This window comes from Rhopalosiphum padi, chromosome 1 (assembly GCF_020882245.1).
Source record: "Rhopalosiphum padi isolate XX-2018 chromosome 1, ASM2088224v1, whole genome shotgun sequence".
Classification (NCBI taxonomy): Eukaryota; Metazoa; Arthropoda; class Insecta; order Hemiptera; family Aphididae; genus Rhopalosiphum; species Rhopalosiphum padi.
In genome coordinates this window covers 92,025,865-92,052,735 of record NC_083597.1, presented here as the reverse complement: position 1 = coordinate 92,052,735, position 26,871 = coordinate 92,025,865, and the positions used below count along the sequence as shown (strand labels likewise).

The window sequence follows — 26,871 nt, the reverse complement described above, 5'->3', positions numbered from 1 at the left end:
CTTCTGTTTATGTGACGTTTTTAAATCAATTATAGAACAAGTCGATTGCCACCACCACTGTTGCCACTGAAGTTCGTAGCATGACGCGGGGATAGCAGGGTCATACATTTTCCTTTCGGAAATTAAAGTTGAAATAAAACGCGTTGGACATTTATGTCCAAATTGAGTTTGCAAAAAAAAAAATATGAGGCTGACATCATATAAACCAAATTATATTTCTTCATATAATATAGTTTTATTAATTTTTTATTGATAGGTAGTTTTCTTCCGAAACTGTTTGGGAAAATGTATATTGCATGTTTTTAAATTAAATTTACACTAAAAAATGTCGAAACCATAATAGTGAACTAGAGCCAATGGTTTATAATTTATATTAAAAAACCTAATTAAATTTGAAATAAAATGTACCAAGGAGCCCGTCTATGTATATATATATAATATAGGTATACAAATAATGACTGTAGAAGTTCAAACCCATAACTAACCATATATAGCACTCAATATTGATTTAAAGCGGTTAAGCTTTTTACTAGGATCGAATAAATTTATTATTTGTTTACCGTAAAGTATTTTAATTGAAAATTCTAACCAGGTACACGTTGACGTATAACTAAGATTTATACATAACTGAAAAGCGTTAAGAAGAAAATAAAACAATAAAAAATGTAGATAATTTTATAATTATCAACGTTTTCTAATTACAATGTTTTGTATTGCAATCGTTTCAAAAAGAGAAGATTCCATTTATTATCGCGTTGATAAAATATATGTATTCATATCGATTCAATGCACATAATATAATAACCAATATAAATGCTAAACATTTTTACCTATAAAATACAATTACATTTTTAAATCAATATTATGTTGAAATTATATCATCATTTAATAATATTATTGTTTAGCTAGTTAAGACATTTTATAAGTCTAGAATTAAATTATCGCAATTATTTTAAAATTTATAAACAATAAACATGTTATATTTGTTATAATGATTATTAAGTTTCTATAGTACAAGTTTTATACACGACTTTATGAGTAAAATGACACCAATCAATAATACTAGTAACAACCTAATTTATAATAAATATTGACTTAAATAAAAATGTGTTTGGATCAGATTTAACAATATAAATTAAATATTTAGTACCAAGCAAAATACAATTAAATAATTTTAACTAATCATACAATTATCTTAATTAATTAATAATTTATTGGTTTATGTTATTCTTACAGATTGTTTCAAGTGGATTTTGAAAATTTAAACTTAAATAAATCAATAAGGTAAGAAATATTTTACATAATCGTATTTATTATAGTTATATATAGTTAGTTTAAGATTACAAAGGAATTAATATAGTGATTTCACGGATTTTGGTATGTTAATGTCACGTTGTTACAGCTGTGATTGATCCGTAACCCCTGTTAAAGTTATTTTGAATTGATTGTAAAATAAGAATAATTTGATTTTGAGATAAAGTTAGTCGAGGAAAATCCATGGTTAAAACATGATTACAACAAATGCAATACGATCATATTTTACATTTAATACGGTGATTGATGTGTTAATTTCTACAACAATTTCTTAGAAATAATTCAAACAAAAAGTTAATAATATTTCTTCAGTATATTTACATTAAATAAATATGAATATGAATATGTAACTAGACTAAAAATGTTCAATAAATAAGTAATTATTTTTAAAAATCAATAAGTAAAACGAATGTAGGAGTAAAATGTTAATGTAAGTATTATAATATACTACTCTGGAAAACGCAGTATAGTAGCCATTGATGTATATTACCATTATTTGTGGATCTAGAAACATAATATTCTAATATTATAAGTCCTTTATACGAATACTATCTATAAGTTACGGCGTTATTTGAATAAGATATTTGTATTAATCAGTCGATACTATAATAGTTTATACTATTCCAATGTAAATATGTTTATAAGTAAACGTATTCAATTCAGATTTGAATCGTACATTTAAAGTCCTATTCAAATAACAACTGTATAACTAATGTTTTCGACTAATAGAAATAAGTAACGTAATTAAAAATTAATTAAAATAATTATATAACTTTTATATAATATATACTTTAATGACTCTTAAATATCCTTAATAACATAAATTATTAAATAGTTTTACTTATGAATATAAATACTTATAAATCTGGTATAAGACTGCAGGAATTATAATTATTTATTAACCGAGTGAAACTCATAATAAAAACTAAACTTTTCATTATACTTGAAATTAATATCATGTTTTCAATATTTACATATTTTTAATTGTATTTTATAGTGTACGTTAAATATGTATAATATTTTTATAAAATTATTTAAAAATATTTATAAGAAATATTCCAAGTATAGTGTACTAGTATTTAGTGACAACTTGTATGTAAGGGATAGACAAGTCAATAATATGTCAATTAGATTTGTTGATAGTCTGTACCCGCAAGTATATTTAATTACTCATTATTATTATAATTTAGTTTATAAAAAAAATATTTTGTAACTATTTTATTAATGATAAAACTACTAAATATTGACTACAAGTATATAAATTGGATAATATTAGTTAATCTTTAACATTTTTTTTTACTCAATTAAAAAGTAATAACTAATTATTTCCAATTATACAATGGAATACCCACCAAACCAAAAGCAGCACATCTGTTGAAAGTTAGTTATTTATACCCTTATCAATTAATTCTCGATTTTTAGATATATTGAATATTTATTTTTTATTTCCCAGTGTTATTTTATGCACCCAAAAGGTTTTTTTCTCACTTGGAATATAGCTACTGTGGTTATATTTGTATTTATTTATTCATTTAATATTTATATATGTACAGTATACAAAAAGAGGGAGTGAGTAAGAGAGCTGCATTTTCGTCACATGACAAAGTGGTCCACTGTCAAAGAAAACGGACAACAAGAAACTTCGGCCACCCCAACGAGAAACCCCATTGCTCCTTTCCCACATATACCTATACTAATATTCTTTCACTCTCACTCACTTTCAAAAAACCCATCGGAAATCCAAGCACCTCTAATCCAGTCCGATATTTGACCCCAAACATTTGAGTTTGCACAGTGAACCTCACTAAACAAACGTACCACTTTGGCCGGGACTTGATTTTCTTATATATAATATTATATATATATATATATATTCTCGATTCTGGTAAGATAAACAGACTGGGTCTACTAATGCATTGCCAACTCTTATCCGGTTAAAGGAACCATCGCATCATCCCAAAGTCGTGGTCTGTTTTACAATCGACAAAACTTTTCCTCTCAATGCAGCTATTATAGCGGAAATTTGTGTTATAATAATGTTGGGTTTATTAAATTCACCGAAGAAAATAATTAATTTTAAGTTTACATATTTAAAATTTTAAATAAAAAACGTGTATTTCTATTTCTTAAGCATTTTTATGTATATTTTATATATTTAAATTGCAATTTTTAACTCAAACTCGTGGGTACCATATAATTATTTACATACGTTTTTATTCAAGTTTATAATTTAATATTTTGTTGTTATTTTTAACTTGTATTTGAAAAAAATTAATAATATATTATTTAATCAAAATTAATATCACTTTAGAATGAGTTTCTATAATAAATTAAAACATATCGATGTATATAGTTATATCAAAAACTTTATCTAAACAAATTATTTTGTTTAGGAATGTTTATATTACATTTAACTATGGGATTTCTAAATAATATTATAGTAGGTATGTAATAAATTATTATAAAATAATCAAATAATAAATCAACTATTTTCTGTTAATGTTTAAAATCTTTATGTTTATATTATTTGTAAATCATTTTTATAAGTTTTAAAAATATAAAAATAATAAAACTTCCTCTGCTTAGAACCATATTTCAACTGCTGTATTTTTAACATTTTATATTTCTATAAAATGTGTTTTATTTTATAAAATTGATTACTGATCTTGGTTTACGCCCAATTACTAAAGTAAAATTAGTGCCAAACCCCCGGTCTTTGATTCTTGTTCACGTGGTTTTTTTATAAATTTTAATAAAAAAGAATATTTCAACTTTTCGAAATTTGTTCATAATATTTAACGATAGCGTTATGGTCTTATGATTTGCAGTTACTTTAAGAGTGTAACTACTAGCGGCTGGTGACATATTATGAATCTTCCCGGTTGAACATTTAGGTCAATATACGGTTGTAGGGTGGTTGAACAATTCTCGTGGATACTATCATAGCTTTCTGTTGTTGTGCGTGAAGAAAAAAAGCAATTCCGAAAACTTTAGCCGTTCGAAAAATATCATTGTAAGTTTTGGCGGCCGTTTAATCCACCTTAATTGGAACAGCGGTTCGCGCCGGACTCAATAAATAACATAGAGAGGGATGGAATGAAACTTAAAGCCTCGTTTTGTGTAATGGGAAAAAGTTTTTGGCCACCACCACTGCCATTGCCGCCGCCCTAAGCCCTGGGCGTTTTTATGAAACCAGCTATAAATATGAACGTTCTTCGGCCCCGGAGTGATGTTATGTACGCGAGAACGGTGAGGAAAATGACGATGTCAAGGGATTTGATATATTGTTCAGCACCGCCGTTTTCTCACACATTGGAACGGCGTCGAGAAATCACAGTTTTTTTGAATTATAAGGGGTGTGTATACTCAGGTCAAATCTTTTTGGATACTCGCAGAATACTCATGACGATACAATATAATACCTCTTTGGTAGTTGGTCGTCTGTATTTAAGGCGATAATCTGTATTCTTTATCGAAAAGATGCAGAGACGAGAGGGAAACACAAATAGAGGGATACATATATATATATTTATAAATAACGCGCATGTAGAGTAACTGTAAGAGAGACAGATAGAGTGGGAGCCAGTAAGAGAGACTTAAAAAAGCACGATAAGTCGGCTTTCCCCAAGCTCTTATCGTTGTCACCGTTGCACCGTTTCCTTTAAATATTTAAAGCATTTTAAAAGAACTCAAAATGCATTATACGCCCGACTTGTGCAAAACTTGCATTCCCTTTGCAATGGTTTTTTTGAGAATTCTGATTTCTATCCTTTGAACTTTTTATTTAGTAATATTTAAATATTTATCTTATGCTCTAAGTTTTGGTTATTCAATTAAATTATAAATAGCGTACCACTTGTTCTTTACCGACATTATCAATATTTGCACACAAGTATAAACGTTCGTTGATTGAGTCATAGTAAAATATAATAAAATATTTATGCATGGTTTTATAGAATAAATATAAGTAAATTAACGGATGAAGGTACATTTCATACAAGATGAATTGTATAATCTGATGTATATATATTATTTATACTTGTAATGATATAAATTTAAAATACATTTTAAGGACATTATAGGGTGTACTGATTTTAAGGATATAGCAGGTGAATATCTCTTAGCTAAGTTGAATTTCACTGTTTTTTTTTTTTTTTATTTAAATACCGTAATTGTATGTACGATATTATACAAGGTGAATTAATTTAGCTACTCTAAAAAATATAGATTATAATAAATATAATAATAGTAGATTATATCCTTTTTACTTTTACTAAGTATAATTTTTTTGTTGTTGAGAACTTTAACTCTATAACATTTTTAAAGATATATAAAGAGTATATAGTCTCAATTTAAATAAACCTAAGTGATATCTATAATATATGAATATATTGATTATACCTTCATTGTTTGTAAATATTTTAGTTTTATATTCTTGAATAATACTTCATTGATATTACTATTTTCATTATTTTTCAATAGGTTTTAAGGGATTTCTCTTTGATATTTGAAACTACTTGCAATTTTTTGTATTTATGTGCTCTTCATAAAAATGTAAAACCTATGTATAAAGTGATTACTTCTCAAAGAAAATCGTATTTTTATTTAAATTTGTATTTCATTAACGTCTTTGTACGCATAATATTATTTTTACAAAAGATACGATATTATCCAGCGATAGTTTGTTGTGAATAAAATTAGATTATTAAACGATTTTCAAATAAATTACTTTAATTCAGCTTTCACCAAGAGCTTCGGAAAAAAAATATTATAAATTATTTATATATTACACGTGGCACAATAAATACACCGCGAAAATTGAGTCTTTGCCAAACATTGATTTTTTCCACAGGATCTCACATATACTCTGCGATTTTCCGTCGATTTATCACGTTGGTTCGTCCAAGCTTTTTAGGAATAAATATAATATAATCCTTTACCCATTTCAAGCCAGTGATTCCTGCTCCGTCATATTATCAACAAGAAACGAAAAACACATGCACGACACGTTTATATAAATAATATTATCACGTATTTACATGCAGCACCTATAAATACTATTTACATATCCACATATCAGAGTTCTCCTGTGTAATGATTTACCGTAGGTCTAATGCGTTTTATTTTATGTCTGTCGCACCAATAACGTAATATATCATTACTATATGCCTACATATTGTACAATGGAATAACCATGACAATCGGTAAACTCTACGTTTATAATCGTATTAATGTGCGCAATGCGTACCTACCTATATCGGCTATATCATAATTTTTGAAATCCATCGTTTGTTATTTCTGGTGTGTATGTTTGTGTTTTTTAAAGCTCTAGAAACGGCAAAAAAATTATCAAACGCGTCGTCGTTTGCAAAATATTGATCGACCGTGTGTAATTAGACGTGAATACGACGAGCGGATGATATAATATAACGACTTTTGAAGGAAAACTTGCTCACAACAAAAAAAAAAATAAAAATAAAAATAAAATAATAATATTCATATTATGCGCTCTAATATATAGGGAAACGACCTTTTAGGGTTGAAAAAATTAAAATTAAAAAAAAAAAATTGAAAAAAAGGTCCATGTATTTATAAATCTCACAGAATATACCAGACTATTTTTTGTTGACGTATTATTACGAGTGAGCTTTGAAATATACGTATGGAACAGCCAAGTACGAAAGAAATTGTAATATACAAATAAATAATAGTGCCTGCAAATGGTACACGATAAATCTTATCCTAAATATATTGCAACGTTATAAGCTACATTTACATTTTTGACGTAGGTACTATTTTTCTCGAGCACACGCAGTAAACGGATTTCATTATATAAGTATAACTTCGTACATTACTACTAATATTAATACTGTTAAGTGTTAATATTATCAATAACGTTTGATTGAAAAAATAATAAACGAGCTCAATACTCTAATTTTATTATATTTATTTTTTGCAATTTAAATTTTAAATTTTTCGTGAATATGAGTGTTATATTATTAAATTTTCATTTATAATTGATGTTAAGACATATAATTAATCGATTTTGTAAGAAAAGACGCAATATTAAATTATCTCGTGTATACCTTATTCATTATTTTTCAAAATAGTTTTTTTTACATACAATTAAAATTAAGTTAGCAAAGTATATTATTGAATCTCATCCAAAGTTATATCTTAATGAGATCATCACAAACTAGGTATAACAATTACGATAATATACCTTCTCAAGTACTTAATCCCTAGGGCAATGATATACTATGTTTGTATAATATACAAATACATAGATTATATAAATTTGACCTAAACGACTGTCTGGCCACGCGCTCTATCTTTAATATCGCATTTACGCAGATTACTCGAATATTACTGTATTCTCGCTAGAACTAACTAATACCTACTATACTGACTAAAACTGCGTAGTATACTTCCAGTTCGAATGTTTTATTCTATGGCTAAATATTTAATACTACTTTGAAGTATTTGTTAAGTGTTACTTTTGAATTTAATTAAGAGCAAACATGAATTTGACATGGGCAACGATGTGCGGGGGTGCAATAAATAAACGTTGAGCTTTGAATAATAACTAATGTAAAAAGCGTCGTCTCGTTTAGTAGTAAGTAATTTTTTATTATTTCAAAATGGTAAAATCCATTTTATAAAACATCTATCCTACTAGCCCTTTCCCGGGATCAGTCGCGTGCAGTGCACTATAAGGACTCCACGAGGCACGCAGCTTAGTTCTTCGTATACAAGAAGAAAGTTTTCTTCTTTTATTATTATTATTACAAAGCCCCATGTTTACGGTAAAAAAATAACCATAATCCACCAACAGCTTATACGGTAACGCGTAATAAATAACAATGTATTGTTCAAAATTTATGTATTTTTCAACGAGCGGCAAAGTTCAAAAAATATTGTTTGCAACCGTCGTCTCCGATGGTTTTACATTTTAAGACGTGCAAAGTTTGAGCTCGGTTGTATACTTACCTTTACCTTACCTTCTTTTGTAGGTACACACTTGATCCGATGTACAAACTACGAAATGATAACTCGTATTTACTATTTTACGTGCACGACAAATACGATTTTAAATCATTTGCTTGAAATATAAATTCATAAATCTCCTTCTTATAAAACATATAGTATTTCTCGAGAATTCAATGTTCGTTTTTCCACCATATCTTCGACGAGGAGATTATTTTTCGAATTGTTTGAACAATTTTTATACGTTTGTTTGACATCGATGATTTTATCGCGTATTTATAAACACTTAAATAAAATATTGTTGATTCAACGTAGCATATATATTTTATTTGAATAGTTATTCATTTAGGTTAACAAAATATTTATTTATAGGAGGTATAGGGAAATCATTATTGAACCATATGATATGTATAAATAGGTAGATCGTTTATTTATAATTTTAATAAATTTATCAGCGATGTAAACAGATAATTTGTATTTAGTATTTACTGACAAATTTTAAAGATATGCACATATAATAATATCTTATATTATTATACGTGGTACTGAGGAGGTATTGTCGTTAATTATTGTACTCGAAAAAAACTAAATTTAGATTAAAAAATTATATTAAGAACATAGTTATTTTTTTTTATACATTTAAATTCAATGACGTAAAACGGCGACAACCCATTATATTATTATCGCGTACGACGCGTACCTATTAATGTATACAATATAATAACGTCATTATGTTATTATATTATCGTGTATACAATAGGTGTACCTACCCTAAATTATATATATATAAATATACATATATATGTATGTATTATAATACTGCAGCGAAAATGGTCGGTTCGCCGCCGATAAGTCTCTCTTGGCGCACGACGAAAGGGGTGGCGTTCAGCAGGCTGTACAAAAGAACTGTTTTAGAAAACGTCCACGGCGTAGTCCTCGTGTGCGAGGGTGAAGTTTGCGACGCGTTTTATTCGGTTCGCCGGGTCTGGCGACAACAACATAATAATATATATAAATGCATCGTCGCTTCCGCAGTTATATAATTTTGCGCAGAGACTGCAACGAGGCCGGTTGAACCAAGAGGGGAGGATGATGCCGAGAGGAGGCGTCGAGAACACGCACGTAGACAAGCAGAGAATAACTGTCGGTGGGGGGTGGTGTGCACCGCGAGGGTGTGAGACAAAAGACGCGCTATCGGGCAATTAGTGGTGGAGTTCGAGGATAATGTGTACGATGTATACGTATATATTATATGAGTATATTCTGTGTGTGTATACAATATAATGCGTATATGTGTGTTATATGTACGTGTGCGTGCTTATATTATTGTGTATAGGTGTCGCGCCTACCAAAGCGACGACAGAAGGCGAAAGTGTACGTATGAAAATGAAAAAAAAAGCGCACACCGCGAGGGAGAGACTTTGTGGGTATTGAAATCTTTGAAAAGGGTCTAGAGACAAGAGATGCTGCGCTTGCGCACGAATATACCTGTTTGTACATTATTATGACCGAGGGGGAAAAGGGAGAACCGAATAATAATGATTGTGCCACCAGAAACCTTACTATTCGTATACGATATTCTATTGTAATAATCATAATATTATTTGTGTCCGTAGTTTTACGCGAGGACAATGGATTGTAGACGAACGAATTTAATGTTAATAATTAATACCCGGTCGAAGGTGCTATGTTATATATAACGTTCCCGTTTATATATATATATAACTCTATATACATATATATTTATATATTTATATATTACATTATACCTATACCGGTGGGATGATCCCGTTCGTCGTCCGAATACGTGAGATGAATTCGAGAAAATGTTCCGTTTTATACGGCGCGTTATTATTTTTATTTTATTTTTTTTAATCAGCATCTCTGACACGTATATAATAATATAATATATATACATCGAGCGGCTATATAGAATGACGATGATTCCGGCGCGTGGGATTCGCATGTGCCCCCGAAATATTTTAATATCCCCACCGAACACTTTGGACGAGTGGTGGTGGTGGTGGCGGCGGCGGTTTTCGATATGGCATTTTTCGTCGAATAAAAATGTTAATGAGAGACAGAGATACCGGAGACGCGTGTATAATATATATATATATATATATTGCCCTATATAGTTCCGCAAGACCACGACCGCGGTATATTATAGTCACGTGCGAGCGACAAAAGCTCCACTGCGTCGATATATATTATACATATTAGGTTCGTGAAACGCATGCGAAAAACAGTCGTCCATTCAGCCTCCGCCGATGTCGCACTTATAATCACTATCGGTATTATTATTACTATTACTATTATTTCCGTTCACGCCTCGTACAAAAGTTCCGTGTGTAAGTATACTTTTTAACTTTTATAATTCATATTATGTTGAGTACATGTATTAATTTAGTACCCGTGTCTACGTGTTTTATAATACCATGTACGTTTATCAATCAAAAACGAATTTAAACTGTACACGTAGGTATATTATAAACACGGCGTATAACTGTAATATTAACAACTGCAAAATAAAGTCGTAAAGAAATATTTTCAAATCTGTGCGCTTACAGTAAATTCTCGTCTAAAAAATCAGTTCTAAAATCATATTAATATATTATTATACCATGGCTAGGTATGGCGTCAAATGTATGTCAGCGAATAGTAAACAATGAAGTGGCGGTTTAATCACGTGTTTCCGGTACAGCTGTTGAAAGTACGAAATCCGGTACCGCGGTGTCGTTGCTGAATTATTTATACGATTCCTTTCGAACCATCGCGCCCCCCAGTCGAGAGCTATAATAATAATTTGCTCATGAATTCCGTAATAATAATATTCAAATCCACGAAAACGGATTGCGATTGAAGCTCGTCTGCGGCGAATGAGAAGTAGCGCAGCCTGGAGATTCCACATCACAAAGAGTCCCAACCGATGTAATAGGTAGTTGTATGTGGAATCGAAGAAAAATCATCAAGTTCTCAATGCACGATCAAATGTATTATAATACACCTATCCTATCAGATACCTCTTTATAGTAGACGTAGACACCTCCGAATAGCGAAACAGTTTTTTGAGAACAAACTACATACTTTCCACTAACTAAAATATAGTATTAATGGCCGCGTGTACGATTATATTCTATTGATATGAGGTGATGTATCCAATATAATATAATATTGGAAATATCAAAACCATTCTGATATTTATTGACACATAATAATAATTATCGATACAATAAAATCGATTGTGTTTCGATTGTGTATAACTGTATTATGCGTGTCCCCGCTTTATCGGATTTATCGCTTTCTACAGGCAGACCACTACTTGATCTAGTATATCATTATATTTATTGTTTTCCTAACTTACCTATAATGTACCATAATGCACATCTCATCAGAAACCGATGACGTTCCTATTTCCGGTAGAGATATCTCGTAAGACTTACGGTGTATCTCAATGACGTGACACGAAATTAGTTATTTTTTAACGCGATATCAGGTAATATAGAATACAAATAAATATAATGTGAAAAAAATTTCTCTTAAATCAAATATAATTTTATTTAACACTAAACAAAATGGTGAAATTATATTACGAGTATATTTTAATTGTGAAGATATTGTATTTTTAATTTTTTTTTTTTTCAATGTAATTAAAAGGACTTATAGAGGTGATTGCGGAGATATTGTGATTAAACAACGAATCGCAAAAATTCTACAATAATTGGAATATTATTGTAAGACTATCGAACCACTCGTATTTACACGTTGTCAGTCAGTGGCGTAATTTATACAAATTCCTAAAAATGGTGATTAGTGATTACATCTCCCAACATCAATTATTTATCTAGTATGATATTATAATATAATATAATTAATATTATTATTTATTAAGCTTATCTAAACGCTTAAGGTATTTCCTTCTCTTTACTACTTATACACATGGGTGGACAGCATCTTAAGTATATATTTTATACCTAATTAATATCTTTAATTTTTTTATAAAAAAAAAAATACTAAATAACAAATGAAGATACTTTTTTAAAATAATTTATTTATTCAAATAAGTTCTCTTAATATTTATCTCGTGCTATTTACGTAGGTTTTTAATGGAATCTCAAATCTAACTAAAAAAAAATTTAAGTAGATTCGTAATTCGTAATGTATTAAAAATAATTTTTGAATTTGTAACATAAAAAATAACTTGTAATATTATTGAACGCAGATATAGGTATTATGAAGTATGTAGGTGATATATATATATAATACAGTATATACCCTCTAGCTATTGGTAATTTTTTTTTTTAATCTAAATATCTGACAAAGATATATTTTTGTTATTTGCGTCGTATAAGTATTATAAAACATACGAGTATGCAACTAAAAACTATACATACTAAACTAAAATAAATATTATTGAAATATTTTACGTTTTAACGAATTCCCTCACTAAAATAATTATTTAAAAAACGTATCTTGTATCTATTTTAGATTTAATAATATCAAGTATCTCTTTGAAAATGTTCAATGGACATTAAAAATCGTATCTAAAGGTAAACATTAATGTATGTAGAATGTAGTATCCCTGTGTTACACACATGTTACTCTATAGAACAACAATAAATATATTATATAGTATGCTTACTGTCTGCCGAATCGATCAATAATCGTGAATGTATCATTATGTATGGGTATGTATGAGAGCTATATTTATTCAATACTATATCACAACCGGGTGCTTATAATTTAATATATTTTTATTGTACTATTATAATAGTTCTGGTGCCAGTTTTCTTCGCGTTTTAAACACGAGATCATCATATTATAATATTATGAAAAAATCACGACTATCTTATACTTAACTATTGTGATCATTAATTGTATTATGATCTATCAAGTAAGTCTATAATACGTAGACTACATACGTGGTTATTATTATTATTTAATTTACACTACTTTAAGCTATCAATAATTTTTAATCATATAATATTATGTCCATTTTCCAGTGATTATATTAGTCACGTTAACAATACATTAAATTTTTAAAATTTATGTCTGTAGATTAATTCATTTTTTCAAAGCTTAAATTTAATTTTGAAATGTTCGTGGTTCACTTTTTAATTAATGCTTGTCACGTACGTTCCAATACATCTTATAATAATATAACAATTCGTTATTTTTGGGTATAAATTAGTATATGTTATAATAACTTGAATAAAATGTATATATAATATATATATATATATAACCTAACCAATATATTAATATATTATATTATAAAAAATAATCTACGATAAACGTACTACGGTAGGCTATAAAATAATAATACTTGATAGATCGCATATTGAAAGCATCCCGTTGTAAGGCAAAAACACCAATAATATAAGCTTTTAGTACCATAATACTTCTGGCATTTACTTTTACAGTTACACCTAACATAATATTGCAATCCACTGCTGAAATTTCAGCCATAACGCACTAACTGCATACTCATATAATTCACATTTAATTTATAATCTCGTTATTCTAATTACCAGCACAATATAAATTATATTTTTGGCCAACTAATCACAAGAAAACAAGTAATAATTGCAACGTGTTTTTTTAAACTTTTAGACGGGTTCATCTCTTCATTAAATTTATTATGAATCATAATATATTTTAATGAGTCGAAGACACGACAGTCATGTTTTTCTTGTGATTTTATCAATTTTGTCACTAGTGGTGTACATGACACAAAAACGTTACGGCATGATTTATTATGCGAACAGTATAGTCTTTATATTTTGGTCCCTCTTCGTAAACAACATAAACGGTCTAAGTCACTGTTCCACCCTAACCGTCATATCTTACGGATTATATGCCTAACTCCCCCAAATGTATTATGAGGATTTGTGGTATTTTAAATAATTAATACGTGATTAAAACCAACAAATGTATGAATTCGTTAGGTTTCCATAGTTGTGATTTAATATGAAATTCCAAACGCGTTGATCAAACTGTGTTTATTTTAATCGAAAAGAGCATACCTATAGTGATTGGTGTCCAATAAATGGATAAATGGATAAAGTAGGTCTATTCTTCTGTACCTATTTATTATCATTATCGTAAACATTAGAATTCACTATAACTTTTACTGTAATGGTTATGGTTTTAACAAATTGTACTTGAAAGAATTATTTATTATATGTAATACTATTTTCTGTAAAAAATAAATAAATGCTTTACCTTTTTTCTTTTTTACGTATCGGAAGCGACACAAATAAAATGTAATTTTACGTGTATATCGTATAATTTAATATAACCCAATAAAATAAACACATAAAATACAAATACATAAATGTATAGTAATAACCTTTACATGGTAAATCCTAGGACACAATGGTGATATAATTACTAACTGCAAATCTTTTCACCATCGCGTACACAGTATTTTTATCGGCCAATCATGATCAATCGAAAAAGTTTCATCTGATAAAATTAATAATATTATAAAAGTCAGAAATTGAATTTTAGAAGTTTTTATCGTATGCATATTATCATACTTTATACACAAGCACAGGGTCATAACCAGGGCTCGAACATTCGTGTAGGTACTAAAAACCACTTGAATAATATATTTTAATAGTATACTCCTATAAATAGCCAATTATAAAATAAACATTATGCGGTAATTAAGTTAATAAAAAGTAAAAATATACAAGCAAATGCTTGTCTTATAAATATGTAAAAAATATTATGTTAATTTATAAATACTTGATCACATCTTAATATTTTTTAATTTCAAACGCATATGAATACATTTTTGTTCAACTTGCGTTTGATTACAATCATTTTTATTGTACTTAGCGGAGTCGAATATTATTTTAAAAATATAAGATAATAGTATTTTCAACGTTTTTGTTTTTGGTAGACATCAAACAATTATCACTAATAACTTATATACTACTAAGAATATGTAAATTTAATAAATAATGAACGGGTAACCGTTACATTTTTCCACAACTCAATACCATCCAATTCGCGACGAACTTAAATTAGTCGTATCGTGGTCAGCATATATTAATTCATATTTCTACTACACTTTAGTATAAAGTATTATACCTAAATTAACTTTTAGAAGTCAAGTATTCTCCAATCCACCTTATGCTGGAAGTAAGTTTTCGTAGTTTACGATTCAAGCCATTTTTAAAGAAATATGGTACACACATCGGCTACCTCTAATCTAATAGGTACATAATATTTTTTACAGGTTTCTCACTTGGAATAATAGCGATAATCGCATACACCTCTATGATATGTATTTGTATTCACGTATAACATTTGTCGAATTTGGAAAATCCAAGTGTAACGTTGGTAAAACTATATAATAAATATTATAAGGTATAAATATAAATATTAAGAAGGCATTAAATTTCACATTATCGTCGCTTCGTTTTATTCGTATATATATATATTGACATATAGTAAAATTTGGATAGACGTATCGTTATATAATAATATGGAATACCTATATAGCTAGTCATACATGGATTGCGAATGTTATTATAGATGTACGTCGTTATTGAATTATTGTGGTCTGTGGTAGTCATTTACGGCGGGGGTGTAGGATGTAAATTATTTGGTGAAACGAAAGATAAAAGCGCCGCAAGTATAGGTAATGTTAACCCTTTGATAACGGCGAGTGTATATGTCAGTATGGCACCTAATATAATATAGGTGCCAATTTTATGAAGTCCTGATAAAGATATTATGCGCATGGCCTTTTTATTTTACATATTTATCGTAATGAGTTGATTTGGCGTAAACGAATATCTAAGCACTACATACTATCAATTTTATAAAAAAAAAAAAAACGATCTAAATAGTTAATATTGGTCCAAATGGTTAGAATTTTTCAATATGATTAGAATATTTATAGCTGGTACTTTTTTATAAACACAATATTCGGTGTATCAGAAATTATGTAAGACGTAACGAAAATAACCGAATTATTAATATTTGATTTATTTTTACAATGTGTAGGTAGTCAACAATGAATTTTTATAGAATATTTTACTGTTTTGGATACTTTTAAAATCGTATTTGATACACATAAAAATGGAAATATTAATACGGAAAACGGTAAATTGCGAGTGGGCGGTGGAACAAGCTACAATAAGCGTCGTCTTCGGTCGATAAACGAAAAGCCGCTTCCGTTATCTGTGTTGTATAGTATTACGCCGTCCCGCGCGACTTAGATTCCGCTCACGCTGACATCGCGACTACCTACGCATCGTTTGAAATCGAACCGCATAGTCTGCGATCGAACACGATTGTTTGAAATCGACCGGTATGGTTCGTCTAACCGGAAAAATGAGAATTTTATAATATTATGCATTGACGGTGTAACGCCAATCGATAAATGCGCATGACTTTTGTTTTTCATTTCGTAGTAACATAATTTCGGCATTTGTGTTTTACACTAAGCCTAAGCACTGCGTGACAATAATACATAAAAATGAATAATCGACGAAAAGCTTAACAAAGGGTTCAATTTATAACAATTAAGTATTTTATTAGACCTATGATTTGTCTGTATCCAGTCCAAACGAGTAATAATGTTTTTAAAACACGATTTTTCCAATGAGTCTAAACTGCGTCATTTGCATATTTCAGTTAAAACTATTATTAAATTATTTTTGAAATTTCGAATACCGTGGAGATTAAGAGATATCATAATATTATTTTAGAACCACTGATGTTTCGACGACTTTATTTTATTTTATGGTTGAGCGGGTGGCTGGCCCTACTATGGTCATGTGGACCACCACCACTACGCATATTGTTTCATCATCGTCATCGAGTAATACGTGAATACTTTATTAATGATATTGTACTGAGCGCTCATGTTGGCTGGGCAAACTCACGCGTACAAAATATATGTCATTTGTACGTATTTTTATATTTATTATCATTTTTATTTGTTTATTCACAATATTATATTTTATTTTTCGATCGGGTTCTTGTCAATTTTTGCCATAAAATAGCTATTAAACTCGAAATTATACAAACTGTAATTAATAACTCGGTTGTAAACATATCGTTACAGGAATAACCGTCAACAATATTAGGCAATATGAACATCTTTTTTTTTTACTTTGTTGGCTAATATTGAATTCTGAACTAAACTATTATTGGCTATTGTATGATATTATAATTAAAAGCATGGAATCCAATCCGATGATTTTAGTTAAGTATTTTTTTTCTTTACGATACTCTCTATATAATATAGTGACATTTAAAATCAAATTATAAAATGGACACTATAGATAAAGTATGCCTTTAGACTGTGGCGCACGTATTGCATTGAAAAATGAGGCTATACTGATTGTGTTCCCGTTTATCGGCTTTTATGAGATTTTTTTTTAAATCCACCATTTTTTTTTTTTTTACTTTGCGTGTCTCCAATGCATAATAGCCCCGTGTATCTCGAGGGCTGGTGACCTCGATATTATAATATTACATATTCCGCTGAAACCATTAACCGCCCGTGGTGATTTTGATCTCCCCCGAGGTATGAGAGGACAAAAAACGTTTTACATGAAAAGGATAGCATAATAAAGAGTTGTGAAGCAAAACCCTGTTCTACAGTTTTTGAACGTTAAAAAAAGTCTAACAAAACTCAAACTAGTGAACATATTTGACCCTATTTTGTAGTTCCGAGCCATCGAAGAACTTATAAAAAATATATGTTTGAAAATGATTATATGCAATGATAATGAATATTAAAAACGGGATTAAAGGCTTAACATAAAAATTACATAAGTATAAACTATCTCCTAAAACTTCAACAAATTATTATACAGAGATACTTCTTACATGTTTGTAGTTTTACAAATGTTTTTTTTTGGTTATGTTTAGTATAGTTTGTTATTTAAAAAATATTTCTAAAATAATAACTATATACATCGAATCACTTATCTGGATAAGTGTAATCGAATATATTATTACACATTTTTAATTATATAAATATAACACCAAATTGTGTCAACCCCTCCCCGATATGAAATAAAGTTTTGTATTTTGTTATTAGCTTAATTACGTGAATAAAATACAGCTTACTACTCGAACCAAAAATTAATTTAGAATAGCTTTGTAAATATAAATATTAATAGGTCGGTTAACATTTATATTGAAATTAAATGTACCTGACACTAAGTGTATTTCTTTATTTTTTTTTTTGTGCAATCGCCCATTCAACACGATACTATATAAAAATATACCTAAACATATAATATGTGCACAAATTATTTTCATTGAAATATCATAATTTTCAGGTATTACCTACATAGCTTAATCTAATAAACGTTTAGACTTCCGTCCTGTCCAAACTCTATATTCATAAATGTAATAAGTACTACATATACTTTCAAATTAATGATCTACTGTATTATTTATTGATTTATTCAGTACTTTTAACGTATTTATATGATATTTCGTGAATATCTTAGAAGTAATAATGAAAATAAATTTTTTATAATTTCAAAAAATATGAAATTCATAACCAATGTCCGAAGTCTATGTTATTATTTTTTAATCTTATACCTTCTCAACAGTCAACAGACTACTCTTGCAAGTTCCGCATTCACAAGCTCAATGTATTATTTATTTTATTTTGTTCACCATTATTCCATTGACATCCATTGTCTTACCTATATAATTAAGTGTATTTCCTTAAATTGTATTTATTACTCTATAATTATAATTTTTCTTTGCCTGATTTATTTAATTAATCCTTTGGTTCGTTCACTCATTTGATAAGAAATCAAAAACCGTGTGTGAACCTTTGTGCACCTATTATATTAGTATAGTATAATATATATTATATAGTAACATTAAACCCCTGAAAGGGAATTATCCGAGATAATCCTATTTCAATCTTACATTATACTTAAATGATCATTTGTCCTTACTCTTTTGTAGTTTTACCATCGATAGTACAAAATAAAGGTATCCGACAAATTTTATGACTACTTCTTAGTTAATTAATTGTGATAAATATTTTCAATAACTTTCTGAAGCCCAACTAATTTGTTAATATTATAATACTACAAGCTCAATTTTTGTTTCGATAGACAAATATTATGACTACACGCGTGCCCGGTGTAATTTTCACGTTAGTAGTGTTATAAACCCAATTCTCATCAAATGAAAATTAGTTTTTATATTGATTATATTTTAATATCAAGTAATATTATTTCAATGTCTATTTCTATAAACATTTTTAAATACGTATAGAATCTGATAAAAATTATCAAACATATGTTTTCCTTTCTAAATTGTCACTAATTTAAAGTTTTATGAGCTTAATGTAGGTCTTATCATAGATAATCAAAATATTTACTTTAGTGTACATCGGATCTGCCACACTATACAAAATTAAAAATTAACTCCAATATCCATAGTCTATACTTATTAAATATCTGTTCATTACCTATATTGTCTAACGATGTTTCTTATCAAAATAAATTCTAAAACTAAAATTCTATTGTAATCCATATTAAATATTTTTGTAATAATATATACAAATTTAATACTTAAAACATATTATTTAATAATACATACCTTATTATAAATATGTTGTATATTATATATTCAAAAATCCTAAAAAAACGTTTAAATTTGGACCAATAATATGAGCTTATAAGGTTATTAATAGGTAACTTAACATTTACGATCTATCTAATATAATGTAATTTTTAAATTATTCAATAGAAATAATAAAAAATTATACAATATTAAAAATAAGTCCACTTTAACTAAAATGATGATAAAAGTTTTCCATATAATAAATCAATAATTCCAGACTATTTTCTTATACTTTTAATGCAATGATTTATACGTAAATATTTTCAAATTAAACTTCTCTAGTTCAATGAAATTATGAAGTGCTTATAGTTATTGAACCGTAGTTTTATTTGTAACATTAGTTAAAAATGACGTAGCTGTCAAGTAAATTTAACAGTTACCTTAATCACAATGTCACGCAGCCAAAATTATGTTTGAAGACGATAAGTGAAAACGCTTTTGAAGAGAGATGGAATTATTTAAATTGAATGTCAAATATTTTTGTATATATTTTCGTATAATACGTGACTTAAAGTATATAATATGATTATCATTTTGTCAGTAGTTACATCCATCGCAGAATATACCTTGAATATATTTTATACCTACAACTTCTGGGAATTCACTTAGGTAAGTATTTTGTGAAATACCACAAATTTAAATTTGGCACTGGTATCGGCTAACTAGAAAGGGATTTATCTTGTGAGTTTTAAATTTTAAATTACCGTATTATTTAATGGATTAACGGAAAAGTTTTTTTTCTGAGCCCTAATTGAATCCGAACAACTTCTGATGGGTGAATGGAAAAATGAAATCGTCCAAGATCAACGCTGTTTGGGGATTTAATATTTTCCTAATATACCAGAGGTGGGTCTATACAATAACTGTGAGTAAAAGGAAAATAAATCCACGGGTTTATCGCTATAAACAAATATTTTTATTTTTTATTTATTATTATTATTTTTTTTTTTTAAATATACTGTTTACTCGAGTTTTTCTTCCTTATGCTTTGTTTTTATGACAATGAATAAATAAAGTAATTTCCCGTCTTGCCCGGTTCGAGATAAAAAAAAAATAAAATTCGATAAAGCCTTATTTTAAATAACTCCCTTGGCCTTTATAAGCTTATACAAGCGACGCGCATCAAGTGCTTTTGAAAATAGAACCTATTCTCTAAAGAAGAAAAGAGGATAGCACAGTAAAAAAGTCTATATTTCATTTTAACAACAGCAACAACATTGGCGATACTCGTTGCTGCCAATCTTCACTATAATGCGGTCAACAAACGATTGAAACACTGTCGTATATGTTCTGAAACCAACAACTATTCGATTAATATTTAAAATAATCTCTGAAATCTATAATAAAATAAAACTCATATCCAGCTCAACACCCTCACGGGCAAAGTAATAACGCATAAGGAAAAAAAAAAGTCGAACGTCTTTATTTCACACTGGTATAATAGTTATATGATTGTAAATTACAACCTGTGACAGGTCGGCTGACAGCTGTGCCTCATTACCGGGTTGGCAGTGTTGAAGCTATATATTTCAGAACCCTCCCCCCCAACCCCCCGCTAAGTCGTATGAGTTATTGTAAAATATTATTGTCGAGGGGCCAAACATAGATATTATTGCATTCTAAACTGTTGTGTGCACACCCGCCTGGTTGTTGTAAATAGGGGAAAGGAGGTGACGATTTCACTGACGCATTCGTATATACCTACACGATCTATACACAAAAACAATATCGTATGCGTACACCTCATATTCAGTCATTATTTTGCGCACGTTCGGCAGTGCAGTTGAATGTTTCGAAATGACATGTGTACAGTCAAAATGCCTTTTGCTATTCTGCAAAATGATTTAATAAAATATTGAACATTTGGATTTTACTGCAGAACAAACACACACACACACACACACACACACACACACACACACACACACACACACGCACACACACTTATACAATATACATGTATGATAATATTATGATGCATTTATATGCAGTAGACAGTGTCACTCGTTGTTTTGACAAATTGTATATCACTCATTTTGATTTAAACGTGTTTTATTATTTTGCTTAGTTAATCGCGTTTTGGACTGAGTTGTATGGCTATTGAATAAACTGGTAAAATCAAATATCTGGATTAAAAGTAATAATTTTGATTTGCAATAATATCATATTAATCGGTCTTTGTTTAAATATCGTATTTCATACCAATTTAAACTTTAAATGTCTATATGATATTGTTTATTGCTTTTTATTCAAAAAGATAACTAGCATATAAAATATGTCTATATAATTAATTAAATACTTAAATATTATATTAACTGTATTATTATATTAATTGTATTTAATTAAAATACTTAATTTGTAAAATATTCACACACAAATCGTATACAGTCACTATTCGTTGTAGATAGCTATTTTATGATAAAGTAGATGCCTTGTATACTCAATTTTAACTACACCAGATTTCGAATTTATCTATTTATTATTATTATAGGTTTTTTACGGGGTAAAAACTTGAATGAAATATTGAAAAGGTGTAAATATAATGTAATAAAATTGAAGTAGTTGAGTTGGCTGTTTGAAAAAAAATCCTATCGAACGCTTTTTTATTTGCAAATATAATATTATGTGAAAGCAACTTTTACATTATATTATATAGACAGACAGATAGTTAAATAATGTTTACGCATAAAAATATAGTTAACATTTTTAATTAACCTTAGGAATATTAATTTGAAAATGTTAATGATTTGTATCTAAATAGCATAATAAAATTTAAAAGTCGTCTTTATTAACCCTCTAATAATAAATTTTAATTAAGAATAGTATCACATATTTCATGATAATAAAAAAAAAAACTAGTGGAAATTTATTGTAACTATATCAATTTTAGTCCAAATTTTAATTATTAATTTATAATTTATCACTTCATATTATTTGGTTGTTACGTATTTTGTTCATTTTTAATATGCAACTATAATATTTACTTTAATCTTATGCATAAATTAAAGTTATTAATTGTAATAATTGGCAGGTATGTTATAATACACAACAAAATAACACAAATACAAATATTTCATTATTGCCACTTAATGTAATTGAATGTAATAACACTTTTTAATGAATTACTTTTATTAGTTTTTATAGTTCAGCAGCAATATGCTAAGAACTTTGCGTGTTAAATACCATTCGTGGAGATATTTTAGAATAATGTTTCCTTTTTGAAATAGCATTCATAAGCTGACCATAATTGATAATTACACACCATTTGATTCAACACACTTGTTCGGTGAATTGGAGTGTATAAATTATTATTACACTCCGGGTGCCTCAGTCTAGTTCTAACCCTTAGAAACCGAAGAATAATGTTTGTAGAACGGTTAACTCCGACATTCCGCTTAAACTTTCTACCCCTTTGACTACTTATTTTCAATATGCGTACTTTCTGACTATCAAAGATTTAATAGAAAGGCAATATTGCTGAAATACTTATTGAAACGACTTTTTATTTGCTATTAGGAAACAAAAATAATCGTATAATATGAATGGGTTTGACACGATGAGCTATACACAATTTAAAAATATTTCACAATAAACTAAAAAATACCGATTTATGATAGTTATTGGACGAATAATATTTTATTTGGGATTTATATTCTTGGTTTTACAAAAAATCAATCCTATGATAATACTTTGAAAATAGTAACCAATGTTTATAAATTGAGTATTGAAGTTTGACGATATAGTAAGCTTGGTTGAATAGAAAACCCTTTTAAAATAAATATTTTTTCAGCATTCAATTATAATTTATTCTAATATGTAGCTTATGTATTGAATTGATTAGGAACATTTTAGATAGTCCGAAATATTTGTTTGACTAGTACAATCGATCATGTTTCAAATAATATATTAATGTTGATGTTATCTAATTGTATTATATTATATTCAAAATGTATATATTATGAATACTTTAAGTATTAAATCAAAGTAACTTGTTTAATTTATTAAAAAGTTAGAGAGTTTTAGGATGAAATTGCTCATGCTACATATTTAATTTATATATCTGGAATCCAGTTTTATTTAAAACTCTAAAAATTCGTTACTGCAGTATACATGTTTTTGACAGCAGTTATATAAATATGAGCGAAACGTTTGAAGTGTCACGGCGCACGTGCTTTTCACCATTTTTTTTTCATTTACCCTTGTACTATACTCTTTTTTTCTTATGAATATTTGGTTGCCGCCATCACTATCGCCGTGTGAACTTCACAATGCATCCCCGCGAATTTCGTTTGACAAAACAGCCGAATATACGAGGGTGAAAAATATTTTCTACCACAATAGGTATTCACGTCGTTGCCACTGGCTTCTGCAGGTATACATAATATATATTATATTAAGAACCATTCATTTAATAAACATTGTATACATAAAATACATAATTTATTCCTAGGCGGTAGTAAGTTTATAAACCGTTGGCTATTTCTGGTACGTACCTATGATGTATCAGTGAGAGATTAATAACACACATGGTGGAATACGAATTAATAATAACGAGTATTATAGACAAGACACTTAATTATACTGAATACAATATTTAACGCATATTTAAATAAGATTAGAATGCCTATATGTAATATATTTTACTTTATCGATGTCCTGGTAACAGTACACACTACACAGAACAAGCGATGAAACGAGATTAAATAATCATACTCATCAGGTAAAATAATTATTACTATACATATTATACTGATACTCCGTGATAATACAGAAACAATTTAAGATAATACACCTTTTTCAATATATTATATATATTATAATATAAAATAAATACCAATTTACTATAATGGAATGAAACGCCGTTAAAATATTAAAATTAAAAAAAAATATATTCAATTTACACATAGATTTCTACGAATTCCAATTCCCAGAGTGCTAACTTATTGAGTACATTATTTCATCATATTCTTGACGATTCGAAACAATAAATTAATATAAAATATGTCACTTTTGCAAACATTATACTTTGTTTTAATTAATTTCGGAGTGTGACGTTCTGAAAATTATGATTGGATGTTTATTAGAAACTTTTTAATCATAAATAATATTATGAGCGTTTATTTTTAAAATTAGATTTAATTGCTAATACTAACTACATTTATTAGTTTTTTATTAGTTTATTAATATTTTAGTTTAATATTATTCTTATTAATCAACGTTGAAGATGAATCCCTTTGCGTATAATATACGTAAATGTTTTTAGTACATTTTAAATGATCAAACTAATCACTGGGTATTTTACTAATAGTTTGTGGAACCTTTAAAAATATGACTGTTAGAAAAAGAAGTGCATTTAAAATGTTAATAATTTATATTTAAAAGAAACGTTAATTAATTTTACTCTACCGTAAAGTATTGTTGTCGGATCACCACAAAAAATGTTCATTATTGTTAATAATTATATTATTGTATTTATTCATTATACACTTACAATAAATGTGGAGCTGGCATATGGCGTACACAAACACACACACACACACACATATAGAAGGGCGCCCTCACATTGGTGTAGGGGTGTACTATGTACGGACATAAGGCATTATATCGAAATTAAATTTGGCGTCAACATGGTTTTTGGATTAATTTCAAACAACATCCTTGGATTATTTACGACCAGCTGTTTTGCTAGGAATTCCAATAATATTCCGTGTATGATTTAAGGGAATCAACGATATCGTATAAACTCTACACCGTTGTTATATAACTCGTGTCTTGTAAACTATTATATACTATATAGTGATAAACCATTTATTTCTAACAATCGCAGAAACAGAATTGCGTTAACGTTGTTGCGTCCCTGAAATGTATTTTCCTACAAATCCTGAAATCGTGGCTATTATAATATCATGTCTTTAAAATATTTTTAATAATTGTATTCAATACAAAAATCAATAATATATAAAAAAAACACTTGATTATTCTAGTTTATTTTAATTAACACTAATTTTTAATTGCAACTTTATAATACGGTGTGAATCTTCGAATTCTTGAAAGAACGCTTGTAAATAATAATATATAATAATAAGCTACCTACAAAAAGGTAAAGAACATTTAATATAAAAAAATTATTTGTATTATAAATTGAATTTAAAACTGATCGAATACATGATAAGATAAAACATGTACCAACATACATGTTAGTATTTCATATAGAGTTATGATGGAGCAATAGTAGTATCCAGTCATATGTTTTATTAAAGCATGTTATCTAAATGAATATTTTAAAATATATTGTGACTTATTATGGTTAAATTTCTAGAAAAAACTAAAATATCTTATACATATTTAAATAATTCACAATAGTTCTGTCATAATATGTTGAAATCTTTTTTTTATTAAACATAATATTACGTTGATAAATAAAAAATATTAAAATTAAAAATTATGTTTAAAATATTCTTTAAATATTAAAAAAAAAAGCATCTAGAAAATCGTAAGTATATACATTTAGATACGAATAATATTCTCAAGTTTATCTTAACTGTATATTATATTTTTATATTTAACTACTATAAGACGAAGTATTAAAGCGTTATTTACCATAGTAATATATTTTGCATCCTCTTAAACTCGTACAATGGTATAACATTATAAATTATTTATTTACAATTATAAAGCAAAGAAATAAAGTTGAAAATTTAACATCTAATTTTACCTTATACGTTAAAATGTAATAATAAAGTTTAGTCTATACTCTATACCACAAGGATTACCTATATAAATAACATTTTACTAGGTTTTTAGTGGCATAGTTAATAAGTCAAGTCACTTTTATCATTAAATTTTTATCCGACTAAGCGTATATTAATTCTAAATATCTCACTTTTTCATTGTATAGATTTTTTTTTATTATTATTTACTGTTTTTAATTTATTCCGTTGG

At 28.0% G+C, this 26,871-nt stretch overlaps 1 protein-coding gene across 4 annotated transcripts in view; it reads left to right on the top strand.

Annotated features, from left to right (window-relative positions):
• Positions 1–26,871, top strand: part of LOC132918247 (semaphorin-2A) — a 355,196-nt gene that overhangs the window by 120,864 nt on the left and 207,461 nt on the right. For all 4 annotated transcript variants that reach the window (XM_060979390.1, XM_060979387.1, XM_060979388.1 and 1 more), the window contains one exon: positions 1,237–1,284. The gene's annotated coding sequence lies outside the window, so the exon portion shown is untranslated. The remainder of the gene's footprint in view (positions 1–1,236; positions 1,285–26,871) is intronic.